The 8267-nt window shown below is 53.5% G+C and overlaps 1 long non-coding RNA gene across 1 annotated transcript; it reads right to left on the bottom strand.

The window, feature by feature from the left end:
* Window positions 1-2470: 2470 nt before the first annotated feature.
* On the bottom strand, window positions 2471-3755 carry LOC135980107 (uncharacterized). Its single transcript, XR_010597338.1, has 3 exons — window positions 3650-3755; window positions 3366-3485; window positions 2471-3051 (listed from the first exon to the last, which is right to left on the bottom strand). It is a non-coding gene; the product is annotated as an uncharacterized LOC135980107 (long non-coding RNA).
* Window positions 3756-8267: the final 4512 nt, after the last annotated feature.

Raw genomic sequence — 8267 nt, 5'->3', positions numbered from 1 at the left:
GACTGAATCCTCCTGTTCTCTCCAGAACGGGTCCAGCCTTGCCAGCAGCAGGACAAGCGTCCCCTGCCCATGTGCCTCAGCCCTGCCTGGTCAGACGCCATCACCCGTCAGTCCTTGGCCTCCCAGGCTGCCAGTGATGGGAGCAACTCTGGGTGGTGGCTCGGGTGACACAGACACCAGACCACTAGGAATTGGGTGCGGCCCTGTGGGACAGGAGAGTCTCGCAGAGGGCACTTGGGGGACTCTCCTGCCCTTCCCAAGAGCCATAGCACCGTGTCCTAAGAACATAAGTCTGGGATGAGGCAAAGCTTGTCATTAATTAGCCTGGCTAAAGAGCTGGGTGGAGCTGCTCCGGGGACAAGCTGGCTCGCTCCTGCTCATGGAGGTGAATTCATCTCCCTTCCCAGGACGGAGCACCTGCTCTCCCTTTCATTCCCCACCAGGCTCCTTGTGCCAGGCCAGCGAATGGCCACAGGATGGGAATGAGGCCTGGGCCCCGCCCCAATCTCCTGAGTCTAATGCAGCTGCTCGTCTTGTCCCCCATCAGCTGCTGGGTTTCCCCCAGGAGGGAGTAGGTGACAGGGAGAGAGACACACACACATTTGTCCTTCTGGTTGCAGGGCTTGTGTCCTTCCAATCCCATTGGTGGCTGCACAGTGGGCAGAGTCCTCGCTGCGTGCCCGGCCCAACAGAATTGCAGGGCGTGGTGTGGAACACAGAAAGAGATAGAGAGACTCATCCTCCAGCCGGGGTCAGTCTGAGAGAAATTGGCTGGGGTCCCAGTCTCACTCTTCTAGCGGGTGCCATTTCCCAGCTGGGTTCCTTACCCCTCTGGTGCAGCAGCAGCTGGTAGAGCCGGTAAACCCCCTCCCTGGCCTGCCGGCTGATGTCCTTGGCTGGGTCACTGACGGACAGAGCCAGCTGGGCCCTGTGGTGACCCATCCTGGGGAATTCCGCTGAGTTCTAATGGACGGGAGAGGGAGAGGGGACTCCATCAGCATTTTCCTGTCAGCTCCCAGTCCCCCCCGGGCCAGGACTCTCCTTCCCCTCAGCCCCTCTGCAGGAGATGCTAGAGCCAGACCCTTAATTTCCTCTGCCCCCAAGGAAGCCTGGAGCACAGGGCTGTGGGCAGGGCCCTCCATGAGGACTTGCTTCCCCAGCTGCTCCAGGATGACAGGGAGGCATGAACCTGGAGCACAGTCCCCTTAAAAGCCCAGAGTCACCACTTAACTAGGACAAGAAGAACTTGACTCAAGCCAGGCTCACTCTCTGCTCTGACTCTGCCTCCCCAAGAGGAACACTCCTAACCCACAGCCCCTGCAGCAGCAGATCCTACAGCCCGTCGGAGCCAGATCACCTACGCCTGGAGTCAGGAAGCTGGGGTCAGAGGTCACTTATGTCAAACTCAGGGAGGGTGATGGTGAATCTGAGCAGGGCCGTGCTGCTCTTAACGGCCCTGGCTCTCTCTCGCGGCACCCTGGACACGATCCAGTAGTTAATGTGCTGTGGGGAAAGGAGGCAGATCAGGATCAATGGGCAGGTGCACGTATTGTGGAAATGAGACACAGACACACACCCATCCCCAGGGGGCGGAGACATTGTGCGCAGGGTGGAATATCTGATTCATTGATTGCAGAGCTTTGGAAGGGGATTGTTGCCCGCAGGACGATTCTTGAATCCTGCAGGTCACAACTTGTCATTGTCTCTCTAGACTGGAACAATGTTCAGTGTCGGGGCTGGTCCCATCCTCCCTGCACTCCTGATTCCTGAACAATCCCCCCAGGAATCTCAGGGCCCGTCGGAGAGACGGGCTGATTCTCTGGGGCCCTCCTGTTTCTCTAGGAAGGAGCCTGTGACTCTTCTCTGAGGACCCTCTTCTGGATCTCCCAGGAGGGGTTCAGACTCTCACTCCCCAAGCCAGCCAGGGGCCCTGTGGTTAGTGCTCAACACAACCAGGCAGAGCTCTGGCTTGAAGTCCCAGCTCCTTCCTCTGTCCTTTAAGGAGGAAGGGCCTGACACTGCATTGCACTGACTGCCCTGACCAAGGATGCCCACTGGGGGCTCAGCTAGGAGGACAGACTGGAAAATGGATGTAAGAGTGAAGGTAAAATTGCCCCCACCCCTCTCATCGGGCTCACCTCCAAGATGTACTGGAGCCTGTCGGTGTCTGGGGACTCTGCCAGCAGGTTCCCCAGCATGGTGTCCAGGAGGTCTGGCAAGACCCTAGGCAGATCCTGAAAGCAAGGGAGAGCCATGGGTCAGAGTTAGGGAAACTGGGGCTACACCTGCCACAGGATGGGAAGTGGGGTCTCTGGGAAGCACTGGTGAGACCCCCAAACACATATCCTGGCCTCTCTCATTCACATCCCACTGCAGGCAATTAGCAAGGATTCATGGCAGGATGACAGCTGGCTCTTCTATCCATGACTTTAGCATGATCTACCTGCACTTGGGTGGTCTCCTTCTCCATGCCCAGGGTGAAGACGGCGTGCAGGGCAGCTCGGAGGAGGTGGGTCTCCAGCTCTGGCTCCAGGGCAGGTGTCATGGTGCTGGCAAGAGAGAGGAGCCGGCATTAGACTGTGCAGTGCGGGGATGGGACTGGCACCAACATGCAGGTGAAACTGCAGGGAAATAGGCACAGGCTGGCGAGAATGGAAACTGAGGCACCGAGCCAGGGAATGACAAGGCCAAGGTTTCTCAGACAGACAGTGGCAGGGCAGGAATAGCACCTGTTCCCTGCACCCTGCTGCCCCTCCTGTATCTGATCCTGGGTGTGAGCCTCTCCCCAAAGCCGTTGCAATGTTACTGGAGTGAAAAGAACAGCCCAGCCAGGAGAGAGTGAACCTTCCCCCCACCTCTGCCAGAGGAGCCACCCTTGGGCGGTGACCAGGGAGTGGGAGGGGCAGTGACTCCCAGCCCTGGGCCTGAGCAGCACTGGGGTTAGGGGAACCGGGCCGGAGGGTCTCGGTACCTGAGGTTGCCCACAGCAATCAGGGAGTTAGCGAGGACGGCGCCGGGTGGAGAGTTATCAGGCAGCTCCTCAATGAGCTCCTGTGAGACCCAAAGGAGACAAAGGAGCGTGTGAGATTCGGGCCTCACTGACACTTCTCAGTGAGGAGATTACACAGCCAGGGCCCCACACAGCCAGCAGGATCCCCCACCTACCTCCCGCTCCTCCGATTCCTGCCCAATAGTGACCACTCTCCAAATTTCTCCGTCTCTTCTCCCCAGTCTTCAGCCCCAGCAATCCCTGCCCTCTGCTGCCCCTCCAGCACCAACAATCCCCCTCCATTGGCCTGGGGAGACCCCTGCCCCTCCCATGTCTCTGTCTTTCCTCCAGCTGCTAGGCGCCGTGTCTTGCTCACCACAATCCTCTCCGCCACAGCCGCCTTGCAGCAGTGCGGCTCCACTGTGTCCTGCCTCTCTGCTGTGCAGCGAGACACGGGGTGGATGGCGTGCAGGAACACGAGCTGCTGGGCCTCCTCCTGCACCCACCAGGAGTGGGGTTAGGGGAGAGAGAGCCAGTTAGCCAGGGACCTCCCTGCCCCCACACAGCAGCTGCAGGACTCAGGCCTGAATGGGGGATAATGGGGACCCGCCCATTGTCCAAATCACCCACCACTCCAGCACAGCTGGGGTACGTTTGTACCTTTTCTCCGCCTTGGAGCTGCTCTCGGCTGTTATTGAGAGCAGCCTCCTCTGTGGCCGCGTCCACCCATTCCTCCTCCTCGTCCCCTGAGTCCCTGGCAGTCCCTGCACCAGGGAGAAAAGGGGACAGGGTGACGCCTGCTGCCACTCGGGGGAAGGACAGGGGCACGGTGGGGCAATGTGTCCCCTTCTCAACTCCGGGACCCAGGGCAGATCGGGCCCCACACTCCCCCCGCTCAGTGATGCCTTCAGCCCCCTACTCCTTCAGGAGCCCATAGCAAAGAGACCCCCCGACGCTGTCCTGGACTCCCTGGGAGGTGCCTCCCCCCAACTGGAGCACCAAGGACCAAAGTGGCAGCATCTAGTGTCAGTGGGGTTCATGTAGCTCAAGCCAGACTCCTGGGCTGGGGACCCGCCCCTATAGCACTGATCGAGGGCCTGGGCCCAGGGTGTTCACAGCCCCGCCCTCACCTCTCTCTGAGCCCAGCCTGACTCCTCACCTAGAACAAAGCAGCGGCGTCCATCGGCCTCGTTGCTGCCCGAGTCCCAGGCACTGCTGCTGTCCCATGGGGAGCGGGCCGAGCTGCTGGTGGTGGGACAGGGATCCTCCACCTCCTGCCCTGGGGAGGCTGGAAGGTCCTCACTGACCGAGCAGGGCGATGCCTCCTGCTGGGAATCAGGGCTGGGCTCCTGGGGCCGCTGCTGCCCACACAACATGCCCCAGAGTCACCCTGCCCGGCTCCCCTCATGCGCTGGGTCCTGCCTGCCCAGCCGCAGCCTGGCCCAGCTCCATTTTGACCTGGCCTCTCCCACCTCGGCGCCTGCGCTGGGAGCGGGTTTTCTCCACCAGAAGGCTGGGCACTTCCACCTCCTGGCCTGGCCGGGAGTTCCTTCCCCGCCAGCGGGCACGGAGGGGCCGCTCTGCTCCTGGGGAAGATGGCAGCTGCTTCCCTCAGGCTCTGGGGCCACCTGCAGAGCCTTCTTCCTGAACATCCTCAGGAGCCTGGCCATCCTGGAACAGAGCGGGGAGCGGGCGTGAGTCTGGGGTCAAGGCAGCCTCTCACTAACCAGCCTGTTTGGTCCCTCCCCATCCCTGCCCCAGCCAGAGCAGCTCCTCCTCCCCCACAGGGGTGCATGTAATGCAATCTACACGCACTGGCAGGAGTTCATTGCATGATCTGCTTCCTGCTGTTTGGTTCTGGGCTGTTGGAGTACGGGCTTGCAACCATCTGTGCACACATATTATACTAATTGCATCTAGACCACATCTCCCTAGATTGTTTGTGAGAATGTCCTTATTAACACCAAGATGGATCACATCTACTGTTTACCCACCTCCACTAGGCCCGTAACCCTGCCAAAGAAGGAGCTAGGATTGGTTTGGAATGATTTGTTCTTGACAAGTCCATGCTCGCTAGTCCTAAGAACCAAATTGTCCTGTAGGTGCTGACAAACTGATTGTTTAATAAGGAGTTCCAGTATCTTTCCAGGTATGTTAATGGATGGGAAGACGTTCTTTTTCAGGGATCTCTGACGAGAACTGGGGCACAGCACTTAGTTTGTTGAGGCCATAAAATGGAGACAGGCACCTCTTCTCTCCTCCCAGCACCCCAGATACCTAAAAAGGTGGGACTCACATCCCTCAATGGGCTTTAAAAAAGACAATGGTTACAATGTGGCCCCGACCATTTCTGGTTTCTGCAGACTAGATGTTTTAGCAAAGTTTAGAATTCCTTGGTGCTCAACACCGTGAAATTCCCCTTTCTCCTTCACAAAGGGCTTTAACGCCCCTTATCTCACCCAGGCTCTCGACTGCCCAAAGTTGGAGAATTGTCCCTGTTCCCATTGCAGAGCACCCCCCACGACACACACACAGAGTCCTCCTGGTGGTGGGAGGGGAACAGAGGAAAGGACAGAAGATGTAAGAGATGAAGAGAAAGGAGGGAGGGATGGAGGAAAAGGTAAAACAAAAAAAACAAACCCTAATGTCCCCAGTGATTCTAAGGGACAAAATCCCAGGTGGGGAATAAAATTCGACCACCTTAAGCTAGTGTTTTCCATGCCTAGAATTCAGCTGGCGCCAGATGCATCAGACTGAACAGGTTCCAAACCTCTCGGAGGCTCTTACCTTCTAAACAGGGACGTCTGTTTTCTAGTAAAATCAGGAAAAACAAAAGAGAAAACTCAAAAGAGGTTCCTCCTGGCGCTCATATACGTGAACCTAAATAATCTCTCAGTCCTCAAAGAGAGAGACCTCGAGAAGGAGACTTGCTGAAGCAAAGCTACAGGGGACTCTGAGGTTTCCCTGGCCCTGCGCCCCTGTCCTGCCTGGCTGATGTCAGCATCTCTCTGTGAGGTCACCACCTCCCCTACAACTTTGGCCAATAGGCTGATGTCCTGCAAAAGGCCTTTGTGATGTCACTGCCACACCCACCCCTCCCCTGCAGTGCTAATGTTCTGCCGCAGGCCAGACCCTTTGGAGGTTTGAGCTACTCCCTGTGGATCACCCCGCTCAATGAGTGTTCATTCTAGGACGCAAGCCGGCTAGACAGTAAAACATCACAAGCTGCTCCCAATACTACACTCGGTTTCTCAGAAATGAGTAGACTTTATGGGCAGAAGAGACCGTTAGAGCATCTAATCTGACCCCCTGCATAGCACAGGCCTCCTGTCTACCACAATAGCTACTGTTGGGGTAAACACATTCCAGAAAGGCATCTAGTCTTTATTAAATGACATCAAGAGATGGAGAATCCACCACTTTCCTTGGTAGCTTCTTCCTGTGGTCAATCATCCTCGCTGTTGAATATCTGTGCCTTATTTGTCATAGGAATTTGTCTCTTTTCACCTTCCAGCCATTCCCAAACCTCAGCCAGTATTTGTAGGTGACAAATCTCATGAATTGTCACAGATTGCGGTGTTACTAGAGGAGGTTTTGGAATTAACTGATAAGTCACTGGGACCAGATGGCATTCACCCAAAAGTTCTGAAAGAACTCAGATGTGAAATTGCGGAACTACTAATTATGGTTTGTAACTTGTCCTTTAAATCAGCTTCTGTATCCATGACTGGAAGATAGCTAATGTAACGCCAATATTTAAAAAGGGCACTATTGGTGATCCCGGCAATTACGGACCAGTAAGTCTAATGTCAGTACCGGGCAAATTAGTTGAAACAATTGTAAAGAATAAAATTGTCAGACACATAGAAGAACATAAATTGTTGGGCAAAAGTCAACATAGTTTAGGTAAAGGGAAATCGTGTCTTACTAATCTATTAGAGTTCTTTGAAGGGGTCAACAAACATGTGGACAAGGGGGATCCAGTGGACATAGTGTACTTAGATTTCCAGAAAGCATTTGACAAGGTCCCTCACCAAAGGGTCTTATGTAAATTAAGTTGTCATGGGATAAGAGGGAAGATCCTTTCATGGATTGAGAACTGGTTAAAAGACAGGGAACAAAGGGTAGGAATAAATGGTAAATTTTCAGAATGGAGAGGGGTAACTAGTGGTGTTCCCCAAGGGTCAGTCCTAGGACCAATGCTATTCAACTTATTCATAAATGATCTGGAGAAAGGGGTAAAAAGTGAGGTGGCAAAGTTTGCAGATGATACTAAAGTGCTCAAGATAGTTAAGACCAAAGCAGACTGTGAAGAACTTCAAAAAGATCTCACAAAACTAAGTGATTGGGCAACAAAATGGCAAATGAAATTTAATGTGGACAACGTAAAGTAATGCACATTGGGAAAAATAACCCCAACTATACATACAATATGATGGGGGCTAATTTAGCTACAACGAATCAGGAAAAAGATCTTGGAGTCATCGTGGATAGTTCTCTGAAGACTTCCACGCAGTGCGCAGCGGCAGTCAAAAAAGCAAACAGGATGTTAGGAATCATTAAAAAGGGGATAGAGAATGAGACGGAGAATATCTTATTGCCCTTATATAAATCCATGGTACACCCACATCTTGAATACTGTGTACAGATGTGGTCTCCTCATCTCAGAAAAGATATACTGGCATTAGAAAAGGTTCAGAGAAGGGCAATTAAAATGATTAGAGGTTTGGAAGGGGTCCCAAATGAGGAGAGATTAAAGAGGCTAGGACTTTTCAGCTTGGAAAAGAGGAGACTTATGGGGGGATATGATAGAGGTATATGAAATCATGAGTGATGTGGAGAAAGTGAATAAGGAAAAGTTATTTACTTGTTCCCATAATATAAGAACTCCACTAGTAACCTCCCTCCAGCCTGACAGTTCACCTTTCAGTACGACCCGTTGTAGTCTCCCCTTTAATCAGTTCCTTATCCACCTTTCAATTTTCATATTGATCCTCATCTTTTCCAATTTAGCTAATAATTCCCCATGTGGAACCGTATCAAATGCCTTACTGAAATCGAGGTAAATCAGATCCACTGCGTTTCCTTTGTCTAAAAAATCTGTTACCTTCTCAAAGAAGGAGATCAGGTTGGTTTGGCACGATCTACCTTTTGTAAAGCCATGTTGTATTTTGTCCCAATTACCATTGACCTCAATGTCCTTAACTACTTTCTCCTTCAAAACATTTTCTGAGACCTTGCATACTACAGATGTCAAACTAACAGGCCTGTAGTTACC

The sequence above is a fragment of the Chrysemys picta genome, unplaced genomic scaffold, assembly GCF_011386835.1.
Source record: "Chrysemys picta bellii isolate R12L10 unplaced genomic scaffold, ASM1138683v2 scaf1851, whole genome shotgun sequence".
In the NCBI taxonomy this organism is placed as follows: domain Eukaryota; kingdom Metazoa; phylum Chordata; order Testudines; family Emydidae; genus Chrysemys; species Chrysemys picta.
Note: the sequence above shows the minus strand (reverse complement) of the source record. Positions and strands in the feature narration are given on the sequence as shown.